The sequence below is a fragment of the Anser brachyrhynchus genome (assembly GCF_964034855.1).
Source record: "Anser brachyrhynchus genome assembly, contig: SCAFFOLD_49, whole genome shotgun sequence".
In the NCBI taxonomy this organism is placed as follows: Eukaryota; Metazoa; Chordata; class Aves; order Anseriformes; family Anatidae; genus Anser; species Anser brachyrhynchus.
Window position 1 is genome coordinate 1,056,492 of NW_027664038.1, and position 23,579 is coordinate 1,080,070.

The following is a 23,579-nucleotide window of genomic DNA, read 5'->3' on the forward strand; positions in this document are numbered from 1 at the left end:
TCTGACACATCAGCATACCTATCTGCTATGCAGGCCTACCTCCTTACATAAGGAAATGTGCCTGAACTACAAAGGGTCACTATGATAAAGTGAACATAGAGGTATAACAGCCCTCTCATTTCCTGTTGACCTTAGAAAAGTAGGAATTGAACCCACACAAGAGAAATCAAAATTCTCCATACTTCCCTTATATTATTTTCTAGTAGAGTCAGCTAATCAAGCTATCGGGCCCATACCCCGAAAATGATGGTTTAACCCCCTCCTCTACTAATGAACCCTTACGCGACCCCAATCATAACCTTCAGCCTCATCTTGGGCACCACAATCACAATTTCCAGCAACCACTGAGTTCTGGCCTGGACAGGACTGGAGATCAACACACTAGCCATCATTCCCCTAATTGCCAAATCCCACCACCCACGAGCAGTAGAAGCCGCAACGAAATACTTCCTAACCCAAGCAGCTGCTTCCGCCCTGGTCCTATTCTCTAGCATAACCAATGCCTGAGTCACCGGCCAATGAGACATCACACAAATAAACCACCCAACCTCCTGTCTACTACTGACAGCAGCAATCGCTATTAAACTGGGCCTAGTGCCATTTCACTTCTGATTCCCAGAAGTACTACAAGGATCGCCACTAATAACAGCCCTGCTACTCTCGACCCTCATAAAATTCCCCCCACTAACCCTGCTCCTACTAACATCCAAATCCCTCGACCCAGCTCTACTCACCGCCATGGCCCTAGCCTCAACAGCACTAGGAGGCTGAATAGGACTGAACCAAACACAAACACGCAAAATCCTAGCCTTCTCGTCCATCTCCCACTTAGGCTGAATCGCCATCATCCTAGTTTACAGCCCCAAATTGGCCTTACTTACCTTCTACCTATACACAATCATAACATCAGCCGTATTCCTAGCCCTTAACAAAATCAAAGCCCTTAACCTATCCATGATCACAACCTCATGAACAAAAACCCCAGTGCTAAACGCCACCCTAATACTAGTACTTTTATCCCTAGCAGGCCTCCCCCCATTAACAGGCTTTATACCAAAGTGACTTATCATCCAAGAACTAACTAAACAGGAAATAACACCAGCAGCCATGGCAATTGCCATGCTATCACTGCTCAGCCTCTTCTTCTACCTACGCCTCGCATACCACTCAACAATTACCCTTCCCCCCAACTCCTCTAACCACATAAAACAATGATACACTAGCAAAGCCCCAAGCACACCTACTGCGGTCCTTGCCTCACTATCAATCCTCTTACTTCCCCTGTCCCCAATAATACATGCCATTGTCTAGAAACTTAGGATAACACCCCAAACCGAAGGCCTTCAAAGCCTTAAATAAGAGTTAAACCCTCTTAGTTTCTGCACATTAAGACTTACAGAATATTAACCTGTATCTTCTGAATGCAAGTCAGACGCTTTAATTAAGCTAAAGCCTCCCTAGACAGATGGGCTTCGATCCCACAAAACTCTAGTTAACAGCTAAATGCCTAAACCAATTGGCTTCTGCCTACAAAGACCCTGACGCACCCTAGTGCGCATCGATGAGCTTGCAACTCAACATGAATTTCACTACAGAGCCGATAAGAAGAGGAATTAAACCTCTGTAAAAAAGGACTACAGCCTAACGCTTCAACACTCAGCCATCTTACCCGTCACCTTCATCAACCGATGACTATTTTCCACTAACCATAAGGATATTGGCACCCTGTACCTCATCTTCGGGGCATGAGCAGGAATAGTCGGCACCGCACTCAGCCTATTAATCCGCGCAGAACTAGGACAACCAGGAACTCTCCTAAGCGACGACCAAATTTACAACGTAATCGTTACCGCTCACGCCTTTGTAATAATCTTCTTTATAGTCATACCCATCATGATCGGAGGATTCGGCAACTGATTAGTCCCCCTCATAATCGGTGCCCCCGACATAGCATTCCCGCGAATAAACAACATAAGCTTTTGACTCCTCCCCCCATCATTCCTCCTCCTACTAGCCTCATCCACTGTAGAAGCTGGTGCCGGCACAGGCTGAACTGTCTACCCTCCCCTAGCAGGTAACCTTGCCCACGCCGGAGCTTCAGTAGACCTGGCTATCTTCTCACTCCACTTAGCCGGTATCTCCTCCATCCTTGGGGCCATCAACTTTATCACCACAGCCATCAACATAAAACCCCCCGCACTCTCACAATACCAAACCCCACTATTTGTCTGATCCGTACTAATTACCGCCATCCTACTCCTTCTATCACTCCCCGTACTCGCCGCCGGTATTACAATATTACTAACTGATCGAAACCTAAACACCACATTCTTCGACCCCGCTGGAGGAGGAGACCCAATCCTGTACCAACACCTATTCTGATTCTTCGGACACCCAGAAGTCTATATTCTGATCCTACCGGGGTTCGGAATCATCTCACACGTAGTCACGTACTACTCAGGCAAAAAGGAGCCCTTTGGCTACATGGGAATAGTCTGAGCCATACTATCCATCGGCTTCCTAGGATTCATCGTCTGAGCTCACCACATGTTTACAGTAGGAATAGACGTTGATACCCGAGCCTACTTTACATCAGCCACTATAATCATTGCCATCCCTACCGGAATCAAAGTATTTAGCTGACTAGCCACCCTGCACGGAGGAACAATCAAATGAGACCCCCCCAATACTATGAGCTCTAGGATTTATCTTCCTATTTACCATCGGAGGATTAACAGGAATCGTTCTTGCAAACTCTTCCCTAGACATCGCCCTGCACGACACGTACTACGTAGTTGCCCACTTCCACTACGTCCTATCCATAGGCGCCGTCTTTGCCATTCTAGCAGGATTTACTCACTGATTCCCACTACTCACTGGGTTTACCCTACACCAAACATGAGCAAAAGCCCACTTCGGGGTAATATTTACAGGAGTAAACCTAACGTTCTTCCCCCAGCACTTCCTAGGCCTAGCAGGAAGACCCCGACGATACTCGGACTATCCCGACGCCTACACACTATGAAACACCATTTCCTCCATCGGCTCCCTAATCTCAATAGTAGCCGTAATCATACTAATATTCATCATCTGAGAAGCCTTTTCGGCCAAACGAAAAGTCCTACAACCAGAACTAACTACCACAAACGTTGAATGAATCCACGGCTGCCCTCCCCCATACCATACTTTCGAGGAACCGGCCTTCGTCCAAGTACAAGAAAGGAAGGAATCGAACCCTCACATGCTGGTTTCAAGCCAACTGCATTAACCGCTCATGCTTCTTTCTTATGAGACGTTAGTAAACCAATTACATAGCCTTGTCAAGACTAAATCACAGGTAAAAATCCTGTACATCTCATGTGGCCAACCACTCCCAACTAGGATTCCAAGACGCCTCATCACCCATCATAGAAGAACTCGTTGAATTCCACGACCACGCCCTAATCGTTGCCCTAGCTATCTGCAGCCTAGTTCTCTACCTTTTAGCCCACATACTAACAGAAAAACTCTCGTCCAATGCTGTAGACGCCCAAGAAGTAGAGCTGATCTGGACAATCCTACCTGCTATCGTCCTGGTACTCCTCGCCCTCCCATCCCTACAAATCCTCTACATAATGGACGAAATCGATGAACCAGACCTCACCCTAAAAGCCATCGGCCACCAATGATACTGAAGCTACGAATACACAGACTTCAAAGACCTATCCTTCGACTCCTACATAGTGCCCACCCCAGACTTACCCAACGGCCACTTCCGACTGCTAGAAGTTGACCACCGCGTAGTTATCCCAATAGAATCCCCCATCCGCGTAATCATTACTGCAGGAGACGTACTCCACTCCTGAGCAGTCCCAACGCTCGGAGTTAAAACAGACGCAATCCCAGGCCGACTAAACCAAACTTCATTCATTACCACCCGGCCTGGGATTTTTTACGGACAATGCTCAGAAATTTGCGGGGCTAATCACAGCTACATACCCATTGTAGTAGAATCAACCCCACTCCCACATTTCGAGGCCTGATCGTCCCTTCTATCATCATCCTAATCATTAAGAAGCTATGCAACAGCACTAGCCTTTTAAGCTAGCCAAAGAGGGACTTCCCCCTCCTTAATGATATGCCACAGCTTAACCCCGCACCATGATTTTCAATCATAATTATAACCTGATTAACCCTAGCACTCCTCATCCAACCAAAACTACTAGCCTTCACCACAACCAACCCCCCATCAAATAAGACCTCCCTCACTACCAAACCCACACCATGATCCTGACCATGAACCTAAGCTTCTTTGACCAATTTTCCAGCCCCAATCTATTCGGCATCCCCTTAATCCTACTATCCCTACTCTTCCCAGCCCTACTATTCCCGTCCCCAAACAACCGATGAATCAACAACCGCCTTTCTACTATCCAAACATGACTCCTTCACCTAATCACAAAACAACTAATAGTCCCACTCAACAAAAATGGCCACAAATGAGCCATAATATTTACATCCCTAATAATCATACTTCTTACAATCAACCTTCTAGGCCTCCTTCCATATACATTCACCCCAACCACCCAACTATCTATGAACATAGCCCTAGCCTTCCCACTATGGCTCGCCACACTACTAACAGGCCTACGAAACCAACCATCAGCCTCTTTAGCCCACCTATTACCCGAAGGTACCCCTACACCCCTAATCCCCGCACTAATCCTGATCGAAACAACCAGCCTACTAATCCGCCCCCTAGCCCTCGGAGTCCGCCTTACAGCCAACCTTACAGCAGGACACTTACTCATCCAACTCATCTCTACAGCCTCCATTGCATTAATACCCACCCTTCCTGCAGTATCCATCCTAACAATAATCATCCTACTACTCCTAACCATCCTAGAAGTAGCAGTAGCCATAATCCAGGCCTACGTCTTCGTGCTCCTTCTAAGCCTATACTTACAAGAAAACATCTAATGGCACACCAAGCACACTCATACCACATAGTTGACCCAAGCCCTTGACCAATCTTCGGGGCAGCCGCCGCCCTACTCACAACCTCAGGATTAATCATGTGATTCCACTACAACTCATCCGTACTACTAACCCTAGGCCTCATCTCAATACTCCTAGTAATACTCCAATGATGACGAGACATTGTACGAGAAAGCACCTTCCAAGGCCATCACACTCCCACAGTCCAAAAAGGCCTACGATACGGCATAATCCTTTTCATCACATCCGAAGCATTCTTCTTCTTAGGGTTCTTCTGAGCGTTCTTCCACTCGAGCCTGGCCCCAACCCCAGAACTAGGAGGCCAATGACCCCCAACAGGAATTAAACCACTCAACCCGATAGAAGTCCCCCTACTAAACACAGCCATCCTACTAGCCTCAGGCGTTACCGTAACGTGAGCCCATCACAGCATCACAGAAGGAAACCGAAAACACGCCATCCACGCCCTAACCCTAACGATCCTCCTGGGATTCTACTTCACAGCCCTACAAGCAATAGAATACCACGAAGCCCCATTCTCAATCGCCGATAGCGTCTACGGATCTACCTTCTTCGTTGCCACTGGATTCCACGGACTCCACGTAATCATCGGATCCTCCTTCCTGACCGTCTGCCTCTTCCGACTGATCAAGTTCCACTTTACATCAGACCACCACTTCGGATTCGAGGCAGCAGCCTGATACTGACACTTCGTAGACGTCATCTGACTATTCCTCTACATAACCATCTATTGATGAGGATCTTGCTCTTCTAGTATATTAATTACAATTGACTTCCAATCTCTAGAATCTGGTATAAACCCAGAGGAGAGCAATGAACGCACTCATGTTCATATTCGCCCTATCATCAATCCTAAGCGCCGCCCTAACCGCATTAAACTTCTGACTCGCCCAAATAAACCCCGACTCAGAGAAACTCTCACCGTACGAATGTGGATTCGACCCACTTGGATCTGCTCGATTACCATTCTCAGTCCGATTCTTCCTCAGTAGCCATCCTGTTCCTCCTATTCGACCTAGAAATCGCCCTCCTACTCCCCCTGCCATGAGCCGTCCAACTCCAATCCCCCCTAATGACCCTCACCTGAACTGTAGTGATCCTCCTTCTCCTAACACTCGGACTGGCCTACGAGTGAATTCAAGGGGGCCTAGAATGAGCAGAATAACAGAAAGTTAGTCTAACCAAAAAGATAGCTGGTTTCGACCCAGCAGATTACAGCCAACCCTGTAACTTTCTTATGTCGCCCCTACATTTAAGCTTCTACTCAGCCTTCATTTTCAGCGGACTAGGACTAGCCTTCCACCGAACCCACCTAGTATCCGCCCTACTATGCCTTGAAAGCATAATATTATCGATATTCGTAGGCCTATCAATATGATCCATCGAAAACCAAGTCTCCTCATTCACCATGGTACCAATTCTCATGCTAACCTTCTCAGCGTGTGAGGCGGGCACAGGCCTGGCCATCCTAGTAGCCTCCACCCGCACACATGGCTCCGACCATCTACACAACCTAAACCTCCTGCAATGCTAAAAATCATCCTACCCACAATCATACTTCTTCCAACAGCCCTGCTGTCTCCACCAAAATTTCTATGGACTAACACCACCTTATACAGCCTCCTAATCGCTGCCCTAAGCCTACAGTGATTAATCCCAACCTACTACCCCTACAAATTTTTATCCAACTGAACAGGAATTGACCAAATCTCATCCCCCCTCCTAGTACTATCCTGCTGACTACTCCCACTCATAATCATAGCAAGCCAAAACCACCTGCAACAAGAACCCCTACAACGCAAACGAATCTTTATCTCAACCTTAGTCGCAGTCCAGCCATTCATCCTACTAGCCTTTTCCACCACAGAACTAGCACTATTTTACATCTCATTTGAAGCAACCCTCATTCCCACCCTAATCTTAATCACCCGATGGGGGAACCAACCAGAACGCCTAAGCGCTGGCATCTACCTGCTATTCTACACGCTAGTAAGCTCTCTACCCCTGCTAATCACAATCATACACCTATACGTGAAAATTGGCACCCTGCACCTGCCAACCCTACAACTAACCCACCCAACCCTATCCACCTCATGGACAGGAATACTATCAGGTCTAGCACTGCTCATAGCATTCATAGTAAAAGCCCCACTATACGGCCTACACCTCTGACTGCCAAAAGCCCACGTAGAAGCACCCATCGCAGGCTCAATACTCCTCGCCGCCCTACTACTAAAGCTAGGAGGATACGGAATTATACGAGTCACTCTATTTATGGGCCCACTGTCCAACCTCCTGCACTACCCCTTCCTAACCCTGGCCCTATGAGGCGCCCTAATGACTAGCTCAATCTGCCTACGACAGACAGACCTAAAATCACTAATCGCTTATTCATCCGTTAGCCACATAGGCCTAGTTATCGCCGCAGGAATAATCCAAACCCACTGATCATTCTCAGGGGCAATGATCCTAATAATTTCCCATGGACTAACTTCCTCCATACTATTCTGCCTAGCCAACACAAACTATGAACGTATGCACAGCCGAATTCTACTACTCACACGAGGCCTACAACCTCTCCTACCACTCATAGCTACCTGATGATTGCTGGCCAATCTAACAAACATAGCCTTACCCCCAACAACAAACCTCATAGCAGAGCTAACCATTATAATCACCTTATTCAACTGATCTGCCTTCACGATCATCCTAACAGGAATCGCAACCCTACTAACCGCCTCCTACACCTTATTCATACTACTAATGACCCAACGAGGCTCAATCCCCTCCCACATCACATCTATGCAAAACTCAACCACGCGAGAACACCTGCTCATAACGCTCCACATTATCCCAATATTCCTCCTAATCCTCAAACCCGAACTGATCTCCGGAATCCCCTCATGCAAGTATAGTTTAAACCAAACATTAGACTGTGATTCTAAGAATAGAAGTTCAAACCTTCTTACCTGCCGAGGGGAGGGTTTAACCAACAAGAGCTGCTAACTCTTACATCTGAGCCTAAAACCTCAGCCCCCTTACTTTTAAAGGATAACAGCAATCCACTGGTCTTAGGAACCACCCATCTTGGTGCAAATCCAAGTAAAAGGAGTGAACCCCACACTACTAATCAACTCCCTCACACTACTCACGCTGACAATCCTCCTAACCCCAATCATCCTGCCATTTCTATTTAAAAACTTTAAAAACACCCCACAAGCCACCACCCGCGCTGTTAAAACCGCATTCCTAATTAGCCTAGCCCCTACAACCGCATTCATCTACTCGGGAGTAGAATCTGTCACCTGCCACTGGGAGTGAAAATTCATTATAAACTTTAAAATCCCCCTGAGCCTAAAAATAGACCAATACTCAATAACATTTCTTCCAATCGCCCTATTTGTAACATGATCAATCCTACAATTCGCCATATGATACATGGCCTCAGAGCCATACGTAACAAAATTTTTCACCTACCTACTGACATTCCTAGTCGCCATACTCCTCCTAACAACCGCAAACAACATATTCCTCCTATTCGTAGGCTGGGAAGGAGTACGAATCATGTCCTTCCTTCTCATCGGCTGATGACAAGGCCGAGCAGATGCCAACACCGCCGCCCTACAAGCCGTAATCTACAACCGAATCGGAGACGTCGGACTGACCCTGAGCATAGCATGACTAGCTTCAACATTCAACACCTGAGAGATCCAACAAGCCGTACACCCCCACCAAACCCCAATCCTCCCCCTCATAGGATTAATCCTCGCAGCCGCAGGAAAATCCGCCCAATTTGGACTCCACCCATGACTGCCCGCAGCAATAGAAGGCCCCACCCCAGTATCAGCCCTACTGCACTCCAGTACCATAGTAGTAGCCGGAATCTTCCTGCTCATCCGCATGCACCCCCTGCTAGCCACCAACCAGACAGCCCTAACTGCCTGCCTATGCCTAGGTGCTCTATCAACCCTATTCGCTGCCACATGCGCCCTAACCCAAAATGACATCAAAAAAATCATTGCTTTCTCAACATCCAGCCAACTAGGACTAATAATAGTCACTATCGGACTAAACCTCCCACAACTAGCCTTCCTACACATCTCAACCCATGCCTTCTTTAAAGCCATACTATTCCTATGCTCAGGGTCTATCATCCACAACCTAAACGGAGAACAAGATATCCGAAAGATAGGAGGCCTACAGAAAATACTCCCAGTCACTACTTCCTGCCTAACCATCGGAAACCTGGCGCTGATAGGAACCCCATTCCTAGCCGGATTCTACTCAAAAGACCTCATCATCGAAAGCTTAAACACATCATACCTAAATACTTGAGCCCTACTCCTAACCCTTATAGCCACAGCATTCACCGCAACCTACAGCATCCGCATAACCATCCTAGTCCAAGCTGGACAAACCCGAATCCCCCCAATAGTATCAATAAACGAAAACAACCCACTAATCACCGCCCCCCTAACCCGACTCGCCCTAGGCAGCATTACAGCAGGAATAATCATTACCTCTTTCATCACACCAACCAAAACCCCCCCAATAACCATACCCCTTATCACCAAAACCGCTGCCATCCTCATAACAATCCTAGGAATCATCCTAGCCCTAGAACTATCGAACATAACACACACCCTCACTCACCCCAAACCAAACCCCCTCATAAACTTCTCCTCTGCATTAGGGTACTTCAACCCCCTAGTACACCGATTCTTCTCCAAAAACCTACTAGAAAAGGGACAAAACATTGCCCTACACTTGATCGACCTCTCCTGACTCAAAAAAATAGGGCCAGAGGGCCTTGCTGAACTACAAGTAGCCGCAAGCAAAGCCGCAACCTCAATACACACAGGGCTAATTAAGGCCTACCTAGGATCCTTCGCCCTCTCCATCCTGGTAATAATCCTAATAACACACAGACTCACTAATGGCCCCTAACATCCGCAAATCCCATCCCCTACTAAAAATAATCAACAACTCCCTAATCGACCTACCCGCCCCCTCCAACATCTCTGCCTGATGAAACTTCGGCTCCCTTCTAGCCATCTGCTTAGCCACACAAATCCTAACAGGCCTGCTACTAGCCATACACTACACCGCAGACACTTCACTCGCCTTCTCCTCAGTAGCTCACACATGCCGAGACGTCCAGTACGGATGGCTCATCCGCAACCTCCACGCCAACGGTGCTTCGCTCTTCTTTATCTGCATCTACTTACACATCGGACGAGGCCTCTACTACGGCTCCTACCTATACAAAGAAACCTGAAACACAGGAGTAATCCTCCTACTCACCCTAATAGCAACTGCCTTCGTAGGGTATGTCCTACCATGAGGACAAATGTCATTCTGAGGGGCCACCGTAATCACCAACCTATTCTCAGCCATCCCGTACATTGGGCAAACTCTAGTAGAATGAGCCTGAGGAGGATTCTCAGTAGACAATCCAACCTTAACCCGATTCTTCGCCATCCACTTCCTACTGCCCTTCCTAATTGCAGGAATCACCCTAGTCCACCTAACCTTCCTACACGAATCAGGCTCAAATAACCCACTAGGAATCGTATCAGACTGCGACAAAATCCCATTCCACCCATACTTTCCCATTAAAGACAGCTTAGGGCTTACCCTAATAATCACCCCTCTAATAGCACTAGCCCTATTTTCACCGAACCTCCTGGTTCTTGGAATCCTAGTTGGGAGTGGTTGGCCACATGAGATGTACAGGATTTTGACCTGTGATTTAGTCTTGACAAGGCTATGTAATTGGTTTACTAACATCTCATAAGAAAGAAGCATGAGCGGTTAATGCAGTTGGCTTGAAACCCATCCCCAGTGGTGCCAGTGCACTCTCTGCACTCACTGCACTGCATCCCCAGTGGTGCCAGTGCGCTCTCTGGACTCACTGCACTGCATCCCCAGTGGTGCCAGTGCACTCTCTGGACTCACTGCAGTGCATCCCCAGTGGTGCCAGTGCACTCTCTGGACTCACTGCACTGCATCCCCAGTGGTGCCAGTGCACTCTCTGGACTCACTGCACTGCATCCCCAAGGTGCCAGTGCACTCTCTGGACTCACTGCAGTGCATCCCCAGTGGTGCCAGTGCACTCTCTGGACTGACTGCACTGCATCCCCAGTGGTGCCAGTGCACTCTCTGGACTCACTGAAGTGCATGCCCAGTGGTGCCAGTGCACTCTCTGCACTCACTGCACTGCATCCACAGTGGTGCCAGTGCGCTCTCTGGAGTCACAGCACTGCATCCCCAGTGGTGCCAGTGCAATCTCTGGACTGACTGCACTGCATCCCCAGAGGTGCCAGTGCACTCTCTGGACTCACTGAAGTGCATCACCAGTGGTGCCATTGCACTCTCTGCACTCACTGCACTGCATCCCCAGTGGTGCCAGTGCACTCTCTCGAGTCACTGCACTACATCCCCAGTGGTGCCAGTGCACTCACTGGACTCACTGTACTGCATCATCGGTGGTGCCAGTGCACTCTCTGGACTCACTGCACTGCATCCCCAGTGGTGCCAGTGCACTCTCTGGACTCACTGCACTGCAGGCCCAGTGGTACCAGTGCACTCTCTGGACTCACTGTACTGCATCACCAGTGGTGCCAGTGCACTCTCTGGACTCACTGCACTGCATCCCCAGTGGTTCCAGTGCATTCACTGGACTCACTGTACTGCATCTCCAGTGGTGCCAGTGCACTCTCTGGACTCACTGCACTGCATCCCCAGTGGTGCCAGTGTACTCACAGGATTCACTGCACTGCATCCCCAGTGGTGCTAGTGCACTCTCTGGACTCACTGCAGTGCATCCCCAGTGGTGCCAGTGCACTCTCTGGACTCACTGAAGTGCATTCTCAGTGGTGCCAGTGCACTCTCTGGGCTCACTGAAGTGCATCCCCAGTGGTGCCAGTACACTCACTGGACTCACTGCACTGCATCCCCAATGGTGCCAGTGCACTCTCTGGACTCACTGCACTGCATCCCCAGTGGTGCCAGTGCACTCTCTGTACTCACTGTAGTGCATCCCCAGTGGTGCCAGTGCACTCTCTGGACTCACTGCAGTGCATCCCCAGTGGTGCCAGTGCACTCTCTGCACTCACTTCACTGCATCCCCAGTGGTGCCAGTGCACTCTCTGGACTCACTGCACTGCATCCCCAGTGGTGCCAGTGAAGTCTTTGGACTCACTGCACTGCATCCCCAGTGGTGCCAGTGCACTCTCTGGAGTCACTGAAGTGCATCCCCAGTGGTGCCAGTGCACTCTCTGGACTCACTGCACTGCATGTCCAGTGGTGCCAGTGCACTCTGTGAACTCACTGTACTGCATCCCCAGTGGTGCCAGTGCACTCTCTGGACTCACTGTACTGCATCCCCAGTGGTGACAGTGCACTCTCTGGACTAACTGCAGTGCATCCCCAGTGGTGCCAGTGCACTCTCTGGACTCACTGCAGTGTATCCCCAGTGGTGCCAGTGCACTCTCTGGTCTCACTGCACTGAAGCCCCAGTGGTGCCAGTGCACTCCCTGGACTCACTGCAGTGCATCCCCAGTGGTGCCAGTGCACTGTCTGGACTCACTGCACTGCATCCCCAGTGGTGCCAGAGCACTCTCTGGACTCACTGCACTGCATCCCCAGTGGTGCCAGTGCACTCTCTGGACTCACTGCACTGCATCCCCAGTCGTGTCAGTGCACTCTCTGGACTCAATGCACTGCATCCCCAGTGGTGCCAGTGCACTCTCTGGACTCAGTGCACTGCATCCCCAGTGGTGCCAGTGCAATCTCTGGACTCACTGTAGTGCATCCCCAGTGGTGCCAGTGCACTCTCTGGACTCACTGCAGTGCATCCCCAGTGGTGCCAGTGCACTCTCTGGACTCACTGTACTGCATCACCAGTGGTGCCAGTGCACTCTCTGGACTCACTGCACTGCAGCCCCGGTGGTGCCAGTGCAATCTCTGGACTCACTGCACTGCATCCCCAGTGGTGCCAGTGCACTCTCTGGACTCACTGCACTGCATCCCCAGTTTTGCCAGTGAAGTCTTTGGACTCACTGCACTGCATCCCCAGTGGTGCCAGTGCACTCTCTGGAGTCACTGAAGTGCATCCCCAGTGGTGCCAGTGCACTCTCTGGACTCACTGCACTGCATGCCCAGTGGTGCCAGTGCACTCTCTGGACTCACTGCACTGCATCCGCTCATGATCGGAGGATTCGGCAACTGAGTAGTCCCCCTCATAATCGGTGCCCCCGACATAGCATTCCCGCGAATAAACAACATAAGCTTTTGACTCCTCCCCCCATCATTCCTCCTACTACTAGTCTCATCCACTGTAGAAGCTGGCGCCGGCACAGGCTGAACTGTCTACCCTCCCCTAGCAGGTAACCTTGCCCACGCCGGAGCTTCAGTAGACCTGGCTATCTTCTCACTCCACTTAGCCGGTATCTCCTCCATCCTTGGGGCCATCAACTTTATCACCACAGCCATCAACATAAAACCCCCCGCACTCTCACAATACCAAACCCCACTATTTGTCTGATCCGTACTAATTACCGCCATCCTACTCCTTCTATCACTCCCCGTACTCGCCGCCGGTATTACAATATTACTAACTGATCGAAACCTAAACACCACATTCTTCGACCCCGCTGGAGGAGGAGACCCAATCCTGTACCAACACCTATTCTGATTCTTCGGACACCCAGAAGTCTATATTCTGATCCTACCGGGGTTTGGAATCATCTCACACGTAGTCACGTACTACTCAGGCAAAAAGGAGCCCTTTGGCTACATGGGAATAGTCTGAGCCATACTATCCATCGGCTTCCTAGGATTCATCGTCTGAGCTCACCACATGTTTACAGTAGGAATAGACGTTGATACCCGAGCCTACTTTACATCAGCCACTATAATCATTGCCATCCCTACCGGAATCAAAGTATTTAGCTGACTAGCCACCCTGCACGGAGGAACAATCAAATGAGACCCCCCCAATACTATGAGCTCTAGGATTTATCTTCCTATTTACCATCGGAGGATTAACAGGAATCGTTCTTGCAAACTCTTCCCTAGACATCGCCCTGCACGACACGTACTACGTAGTTGCCCACTTCCACTACGTCCTATCCATAGGCGCCGTCTTTGCCATTCTAGCAGGATTTACTCACTGATTCCCACTACTCACTGGGTTTACCCTACACCAAACATGAGCAAAAGCCCACTTCGGGGTAATATTTACAGGAGTAAACCTAACGTTCTTCCCCCAGCACTTCCTAGGCCTAGCAGGAAGACCCCGACGATACTCGGACTATCCCGACGCCTACACACTATGAAACACCATTTCCTCCATCGGCTCCCTAATCTCAATAGTAGCCGTAATCATACTAATATTCATCATCTGAGAAGCCTTTCCGGCCAAACGAAAAGTCCTACAACCAGAACTAACTACCACAAACGTTGAATGAATCCACGGCTGCCCTCCCCCATACCATACTTTCGAGGAACCGGCCTTCGTCCAAGTACAAGAAAGGAAGGAATCGAACCCTCACATGCTGGTTTCAAGCCAACTGCATTAACCGCTCATGCTTCTTTCTTATGAGACGTTAGTAAACCAATTACATAGCCTTGTCAAGACTAAATCACAGGTAAAAATCCTGTACATCTCATGTGGCCAACCACTCCCAACTAGGATTCCAAGACGCCTCATCACCCATCATAGAAGAACTCGTTGAATTCCACGACCACGCCCTAATCGTTGCCCTAGCTATCTGCAGCCTAGTTCTCTACCTTTTAGCCCACATACTAACAGAAAAACTCTCGTCCAATGCTGTAGACGCCCAAGAAGTAGAGCTGATCTGGACAATCCTACCTGCTATCGTCCTGGTACTCCTTGCCCTCCCATCCCTACAAATCCTCTACATAATGGACAAAATCGATGAACCAGACCTCACCCTAAAAGCCATCGGCCACCAATGATACTGAAGCTACGAATACACAGACTTCAAAGACCTATCATTCGACTCCTACATAGTGCCCACCCCAGACTTACCCAACGGCCACTTCCGACTGCTAGAAGTTGACCACCGCGTAGTTATCCCAATAGAATCCCCCATCCGCGTGATCATTACTGCAGGAGACGTACTCCACTCCTGAGCAGTCCCAACGCTCGGAGTTAAAACAGACGCAATCCCAGGCCGACTAAACCAAACTTCATTCATTACCACCCGGCCTGGGATTTTTTACGGACAATGCTCAGAAATTTGCGGGGCTAATCACAGCTACATACCCATTGTAGTAGAATCAACCCCACTCCCACATTTCGAGGCCTGATCGTCCCTTCTATCATCATCCTAATCATTAAGAAGCTATGCAACAGCACTAGCCTTTTAAGCTAGCCAAAGAGGGACTTCCCCCTCCTTAATGATATGCCACAGCTTAACCCCGCACCATGATTTTCAATCATAATTATAACCTGATTAACCCTAGCACTCCTCATCCAACCAAAACTACTAGCCTTCACCACAACCAACCCCCCATCAAATAAGACCTCCCTCACTACCAAACCCACACCATGATCCTGACCATGAACCTAAGCTTCTTTGACCAATTTTCCAGCCCCAATCTATTCGGCATCCCCTTAATCCTACTATCCCTACTCTTCCCAGCCCTACTATTCCCGTCCCCAAACAACCGATGAATCAACAACCGCCTTTCTACTATCCAAACATGACTCCTTCACCTAATCACAAAACAACTAATAGTCCCACTCAACAAAAATGGCCACAAATGAGCCATAATATTTACATCCCTAATAATCATACTTCTTACAATCAACCTTCTAGGCCTCCTTCCATATACATTCACCCCAACCACCCAACTATCTATGAACATAGCCCTAGCCTTCCCACTATGGCTCGCCACACTACTAACAGGCCTACGAAACCAACCATCAGCCTCTTTAGCCCACCTATTACCCGAAGGTACCCCTACACCCCTAATCCCCGCACTAATCCTGATCGAAACAACCAGCCTACTAATCCGCCCCCTAGCCCTCGGAGTCCGCCTTACAGCCAACCTTACAGCAGGACACTTACTCATCCAACTCATCTCTACAGCCTCCATTGCATTAATACCCACCCTTCCTGCAGTATCCATCCTAACAATAATCATCCTACTACTCCTAACCATCCTAGAAGTAGCAGTAGCCATAATCCAGGCCTACGTCTTCGTGCTCCTTCTAAGCCTATACTTACAAGAAAACATCTAATGGCACACCAAGCACACTCATACCACATAGTTGACCCAAGCCCTTGACCAATCTTCGGGGCAGCCGCCGCCCTACTCACAACCTCAGGATTAATCATGTGATTCCACTACAACTCATCCGTACTACTAACCCTAGGCCTCATCTCAATACTCCTAGTAATACTCCAATGATGACGAGACATTGTACGAGAAAGCACCTTCCAAGGCCATCACACTCCCACAGTCCAAAAAGGCCTACGATACGGCATAATCCTTTTCATCACATCCGAAGCATTCTTCTTCTTAGGGTTCTTCTGAGCGTTCTTCCACTCGAGCCTGGCCCCAACCCCAGAACTAGGAGGCCAATGACCCCCAACAGGAATTAAACCACTCAACCCGATAGAAGTCCCCCTACTAAACACAGCCATCCTACTAGCCTCAGGCGTTACCGTAACGTGAGCCCATCACAGCATCACAGAAGGAAACCGAAAACACGCCATCCACGCCCTAACCCTAACGATCCTCCTGGGATTCTACTTCACAGCCCTACAAGCAATAGAATACCACGAAGCCCCATTCTCAATCGCCGATAGCGTCTACGGATCTACCTTCTTCGTTGCCACTGGATTCCACGGACTCCACGTAATCATCGGATCCTCCTTCCTGACCGTCTGCCTCTTCCGACTGATCAAGTTCCACTTTACATCAGACCACCACTTCGGATTCGAGGCAGCAGCCTGATACTGACACTTCGTAGACGTCATCTGACTATTCCTCTACATAACCATCTATTGATGAGGATCTTGCTCTTCTAGTATATTAATTACAATTGACTTCCAATCTCTAGAATCTGGTATAAACCCAGAGGAGAGCAATGAACGCACTCATGTTCATATTCGCCCTATCATCAATCCTAAGCGCCGCCCTAACCGCATTAAACTTCTGACTCGCCCAAATAAACCCCGACTCAGAGAAACTCTCACCGTACGAATGTGGATTCGACCCACTTGGATCTGCTCGATTACCATTCTCAGTCCGATTCTTCCTCAGTAGCCATCCTGTTCCTCCTATTCGACCTAGAAATCGCCCTCCTACTCCCCCTGCCATGAGCCGTCCAACTCCAATCCCCCCTAATGACCCTCACCTGAACTGTAGTGATCCTCCTTCTCCTAACACTCGGACTGGCCTACGAGTGAATTCAAGGGGGCCTAGAATGAGCAGAATAACAGAAAGTTAGTCTAACCAAAAAGATAGCTGGTTTCGACCCAGCAGATTACAGCCAACCCTGTAACTTTCTTATGTCGCCCCTACATTTAAGCTTCTACTCAGCCTTCATTTTCAGCGGACTAGGACTAGCCTTCCACCGAACCCACCTAGTATCCGCCCTACTATGCCTTGAAAGCATAATATTATCGATATTCGTAGGCCTATCAATATGATCCATCGAAAACCAAGTCTCCTCATTCACCATGGTACCAATTCTCATGCTAACCTTCTCAGCGTGTGAGGCGGGCACAGGCCTGGCCATCCTAGTAGCCTCCACCCGCACACATGGCTCCGACCATCTACACAACCTAAACCTCCTGCAATGCTAAAAATCATCCTACCCACAATCATACTTCTTCCAACAGCCCTGCTGTCTCCACCAAAATTTCTATGGACTAACACCACCTTATACAGCCTCCTAATCGCTGCCCTAAGCCTACAGTGATTAATCCCAACCTACTACCCCTACAAATTTTTATCCAACTGAACAGGAATTGACCAAATCTCATCCCCCCTCCTAGTACTATCCTGCTGACTACTCCCACTCATAATCATAGCAAGCCAAAACCACCTGCAACAAGAACCCCTACAACGCAAACGAATCTTTATCTCAACCTTAGTCGCAGTCCAGCCATTCATCCTACTAGCCTTTTCCACCACAGAACTAGCACTATTTTACATCTCATTTGAAGCAACCCTCATTCCCACCCTAATCTTAATCACCCGATGGGGGAACCAACCAGAACGCCTAAGCGCTGGCATCTACCTGCTATTCTACACGCTAGTAAGCTCTCTACCCCTGCTAATCACAATCATACACCTATACGTGAAAATTGGCACCCTGCACCTGCCAACCCTACAACTAACCCACCCAACCCTATCCACCTCATGGACAGGAATACTATCAGGTCTAGCACTGCTCATAGCATTCATAGTAAAAGCCCCACTATACGGCCTACACCTCTGACTGCCAAAAGCCCACGTAGAAGCACCCATCGCAGGCTCAATACTCCTCGCCGCCCTACTACTAAAGCTAGGAGGATACGGAATTATACGAGTCACTCTATTTATGGGCCCACTGTCCAACCTCCTGCACTACCCCTTCCTAACCCTGGCCCTATGAGGCGCCCTAATGACTAGCTCAATCTGCCTACGACAGACAGACCTAAAATCACTAATCGCTTATTCATCCGTTAGCCACATAGGCCTAGTTATCGCCGCAGGAATAATCCAAACCCACTGATCATTCTCAGGGGCAATGATCCTAATAATTTCCCATGGACTAACTTCCTCCATACTATTCTGCCTAGCCAACACAAACTATGAACGTATGCACAGCCGAATTCTACTACTCACACGAGGCCTACAACCTCTCCTACCACTCATAGCTACCTGATGATTGCTGGCCAATCTAACAAACATAGCCTTACCCCCAACAACAAACCTCATAGCAGAGCTAACCATTATAATCACCTTATTCAACTGATCTGCCTTCACGATCATCCTAACAGGAATCGCAACCCTACTAACCGCCTCCTACACCTTATTCATACTACTAATGACCCAACGAGGCTCAATCCCCTCCCACATCACATCTATGCAAAACTCAACCACGCGAGAACACCTGCTCATAACGCTCCACATTATCCCAATATTCCTCCTAATCCTCAAACCCGAACTGATCTCCGGAATCCCCTCATGCAAGTATAGTTTAAACCAAACATTAGACTGTGATTCTAAGAATAGAAGTTCAAACCTTCTTACCTGCCGAGGGGAGGGTTTAACCAACAAGAGCTGCTAACTCTTACATCTGAGCCTAAAACCTCAGCCCCCTTACTTTTAAAGGATAACAGCAATCCACTGGTCTTAGGAACCACCCATCTTGGTGCAAATCCAAGTAAAAGGAGTGAACCCCACACTACTAATCAACTCCCTCACACTACTCACGCTGACAATCCTCCTAACCCCAATCATCCTGCCATTTCTATTTAAAAACTTTAAAAACACCCCACAAGCCACCACCCGCGCTGTTAAAACCGCATTCCTAATTAGCCTAGCCCCTACAACCGCATTCATCTACTCGGGAGTAGAATCTGTCACCTGCCACTGGGAGTGAAAATTCATTATAAACTTTAAAATCCCCCTGAGCCTAAAAATAGACCAATACTCAATAACATTTCTTCCAATCGCCCTATTTGTAACATGATCAATCCTACAATTCGCCATATGATACATGGCCTCAGAGCCATACGTAACAAAATTTTTCACCTACCTACTGACATTCCTAGTCGCCATACTCCTCCTAACAACCGCAAACAACATATTCCTCCTATTCGTAGGCTGGGAAGGAGTACGAATCATGTCCTTCCTTCTCATCGGCTGATGACAAGGCCGAGCAGATGCCAACACCGCCGCCCTACAAGCCGTAATCTACAACCGAATCGGAGACATCGGACTGATCCTGAGCATAGCATGACTAGCTTCAACATTCAACACCTGAGAGATCCAACAAGCCGTACACCCCCACCAAACCCCAATCCTCCCCCTCATAGGATTAATCCTCGCAGCCGCAGGAAAATCCGCCCAATTTGGACTCCACCCATGACTGCCCGCAGCAATAGAAGGCCCCACCCCAGTATCAGCCCTACTGCACTCCAGTACCATAGTAGTAGCCGGAATCTTCCTGCTCATCCGCATGCACCCCCTGCTAGCCACCAACCAGACAGCCCTAACTGCCTGCCTATGCCTAGGTGCTCTATCAACCCTATTCGCTGCCACATGCGCCCTAACCCAAAATGACATCAAAAAAATCATTGCTTTCTCAACATCCAGCCAACTAGGACTAATAATAGTCACTATCGGACTAAACCTCCCACAACTAGCCTTCCTACACATCTCAACCCATGCCTTCTTTAAAGCCATACTATTCCTATGCTCAGGGTCTATCATCCACAACCTAAACGGAGAACAAGATATCCGAAAGATAGGAGGCCTACAGAAAATACTCCCAGTCACTACTTCCTGCCTAACCATCGGAAACCTGGCGCTGATAGGAACCCCATTCCTAGCCGGATTCTACTCAAAAGACCTCATCATCGAAAGCTTAAACACATCATACCTAAATACTTGAGCCCTACTCCTAACCCTTATAGCCACAGCATTCACCGCAGCCTACAGCATCCGCATAACCATCCTAGTCCAAGCTGGACAAACCCGAATCCCCCCAATAGTATCAATAAACGAAAACAACCCACTAATCACCGCCCCCCTAACCCGACTCGCCCTAGGCAGCATTACAGCAGGAATAATCATTACCTCTTTCATCACACCAACCAAAACCCCCCCAATAACCATACCCCTTATCACCAAAACCGCTGCCATCCTCATAACAATCCTAGGAATCATCCTAGCCCTAGAACTATCGAACATAACACACACCCTCACTCACCCCAAACCAAACCCCCTCATAAACTTCTCCTCTGCATTAGGGTACTTCAACCCCCTAGTACACCGATTCTTCTCCAAAAACCTACTAGAAAAGGGACAAAACATTGCCCTACACTTGATCGACCTCTCCTGACTCAAAAAAATAGGGCCAGAGGGCCTTGCTGAACTACAAGTAGCCGCAAGCAAAGCCGCAACCTCAATACACACAGGGCTAATTAAGGCCTACCTAGGATCCTTCGCCCTCTCCATCCTGGTAATAATCCTAATAACACACAGACTCACTAATGGCCCCTAACATCCGCAAATCCCATCCCCTACTAAAAATAATCAACAACTCCCTAATCGACCTACCAGCCCCCTCCAACATCTCTGCCTGATGAAACTTCGGCTCCCTTCTAGCCATCTGCTTAGCCACACAAATCCTAACAGGCCTGCTACTAGCCATACACTACACCGCAGACACTTCACTCGCCTTCTCCTCAGTAGCTCACACATGCCGAGACGTCCAGTACGGATGGCTCATCCGCAACCTCCACGCCAACGGTGCTTCGCTCTTCTTTATCTGCATCTACTTACACATCGGACGAGGCCTCTACTACGGCTCCTACCTATACAAAGAAACCTGAAACACAGGAGTAATCCTCCTACTCACCCTAATAGCAACTGCCTTCGTAGGGTATGTCCTACCATGAGGACAAATGTCATTCTGAGGGGCCACCGTAATCACCAACCTATTCTCAGCCATCCCGTACATTGGGCAAACTCTAGTAGAATGAGCCTGAGGAGGATTCTCAGTAGACAATCCAACCTTAACCCGATTCTTCGTCATCCACTTCCTACTGCCCTTCCTAATTGCAGGAATCACCCTAGTCCACCTAACCTTCCTACACGAATCAGGCTCAAATAACCCACTAGGAATCGTATCAGACTGCGACAAAATCCCATTCCACCCATACTTCTCCATTAAAGACAGCTTAGGGCTTACCCTAATAATCACCCCTCTAATAGCACTAGCCCTATTTTCACCGAACCTCCTGGTTCTTGGAATCCTAGTTGGGAGTGGTTGGCCACATGAGATGTACAGGATTTTTACCTGTGATTCAGTCTTGACAAGGCTATGTAATTGGTTTACTAACGTCTCATAAGAAAGAAGCATGAGCGGTTAATGCAGTTGGCTTGAAACCCATCCCCAGTGGTGCAAGTGCACTCTCTGAACTCACTGAAGTGCATCACCAGTGGAGCCAGTGCACTCTCTGCACTCACTGCACTGCATCCCCAGTGGTGCCAGTGCACTCACTGGACTGACTGCACTGCATCCCCAGTGGCGCCAGTGCGCTCTCCGGAGTCACAGCACTGCATCCCCAGTGGTGCCAGTGCACTCACTGGACACACTGTACTGCATCACAGGTGGTGCCAGTGCACTCTCTGCACTCACTGCACAGCATCCCCAGTGGTGCCAGTGCATTCACTGGACTCACTGGACTGCATCACCAGTGGTGCCAGTGCACTCCCTGGACTCACTGCACTGCATCCCCAGTGGTGCCAGTGCACTCTCTGGACTCACTGCACCGCATCCCCAGTGGTGTCAGTGCACTCTCTGGACTCACTGAAGTGCATCCCCAGTGGTGCCAGTGCACTCTCTGGACTCACTGCAGTGCATCCCCAGTGGTGCCAGTGCACTCTCTGGAGTCACTGCAGTGCATCCCCAGTGGTGCCAGTGCACTCTCTGGACTCACTGCACTGCATCCCCAGTGGTGCCAGTGCACTCTCTGGACTCACTGTACTGCATCACCAGTGGTGCCAGTGCACTCTCTGGACTCACTGCAGTGCATCCCCAGTGGTGCCAGTGCACTCTCTGGACTCACTGCAGTGCATCCCCAGTGGTGCCAGTGCACTCTCTGGACTCACTGCACTGCATCCCCAGTGGTGCCAGTGCACTCTCTGCACTCACTGCACTGCATTCCCAGTGGTGCCAGTGAAGTCTCTGGACTCACTGCACTGCATCCCCACTGGTGCCACTGCACTCTCTGGACTCACTGCACTGCATCCCCACTGCTGCCAGTGCACTCTCTGGACTCACTGCACTGCATCCCCAGTGGTGCCAGTGCAGTCTCTGGACTCACTGCACTGCATCCCCAGTGGTGCCAGTGCACTCTCTCGAGTCACTGCACTACATCCCCAGTGGTGCCAGTGCACTCACTGGACTCACTGTACTGCATCATCGGTGGTGCCAGTGCACTCTCTGGACTCACTGCACTGCATCCCCAGTGGTGCCAGTGCACTCTCTGGACTCACTGCACTGCAGGCCCAGTGGTACCAGTGCACTCACTGGACTCACTGTACTGCATCACCAGTGGTGCCAGTGCACTCTCTGGACTCACTGCACTGCATCCCCAGTGGTTCCAGTGCATTCATTGGACTCACTGTACTGCATCCCCAGTGGTGCCAGTGCACTCTCTGGACTCACTGCAGTGCATCCCCAGTGGTGCCAGTGCACTCTCTGGACTCACTGCAGTGCATCCCGAGTGGTGCCAGTGCACTCTCTGCACTCACTGCACTGCATCTCCAGTGGTGCCAGTGAAGTCTCTGGACTCACTGCACTGCATCCCCAGTGG

General features: G+C 49.3%; 2 long non-coding RNA genes across 2 annotated transcripts in view; one reads left to right on the top strand and one right to left on the bottom strand.

Annotated features, from left to right (window-relative positions):
* Nucleotides 1-3,289, top strand: part of LOC308186467 — a 76,014-nt gene extending 72,725 nt beyond the window's left edge. The window contains exon 2 of the long non-coding RNA XR_013944068.1: nucleotides 1,754-3,289. This is a non-coding gene — a long non-coding RNA (uncharacterized lncRNA). The remainder of the gene's footprint in view (nucleotides 1-1,753) is intronic.
* On the bottom strand, nucleotides 1,678-13,688 carry LOC308186469. Its single transcript, XR_013944070.1, has 2 exons — nucleotides 13,286-13,688; nucleotides 1,678-2,126 (listed from the first exon to the last, which is right to left on the bottom strand). It is a non-coding gene; the product is annotated as an uncharacterized lncRNA (long non-coding RNA).
* Nucleotides 13,689-23,579: the final 9,891 nt, after the last annotated feature.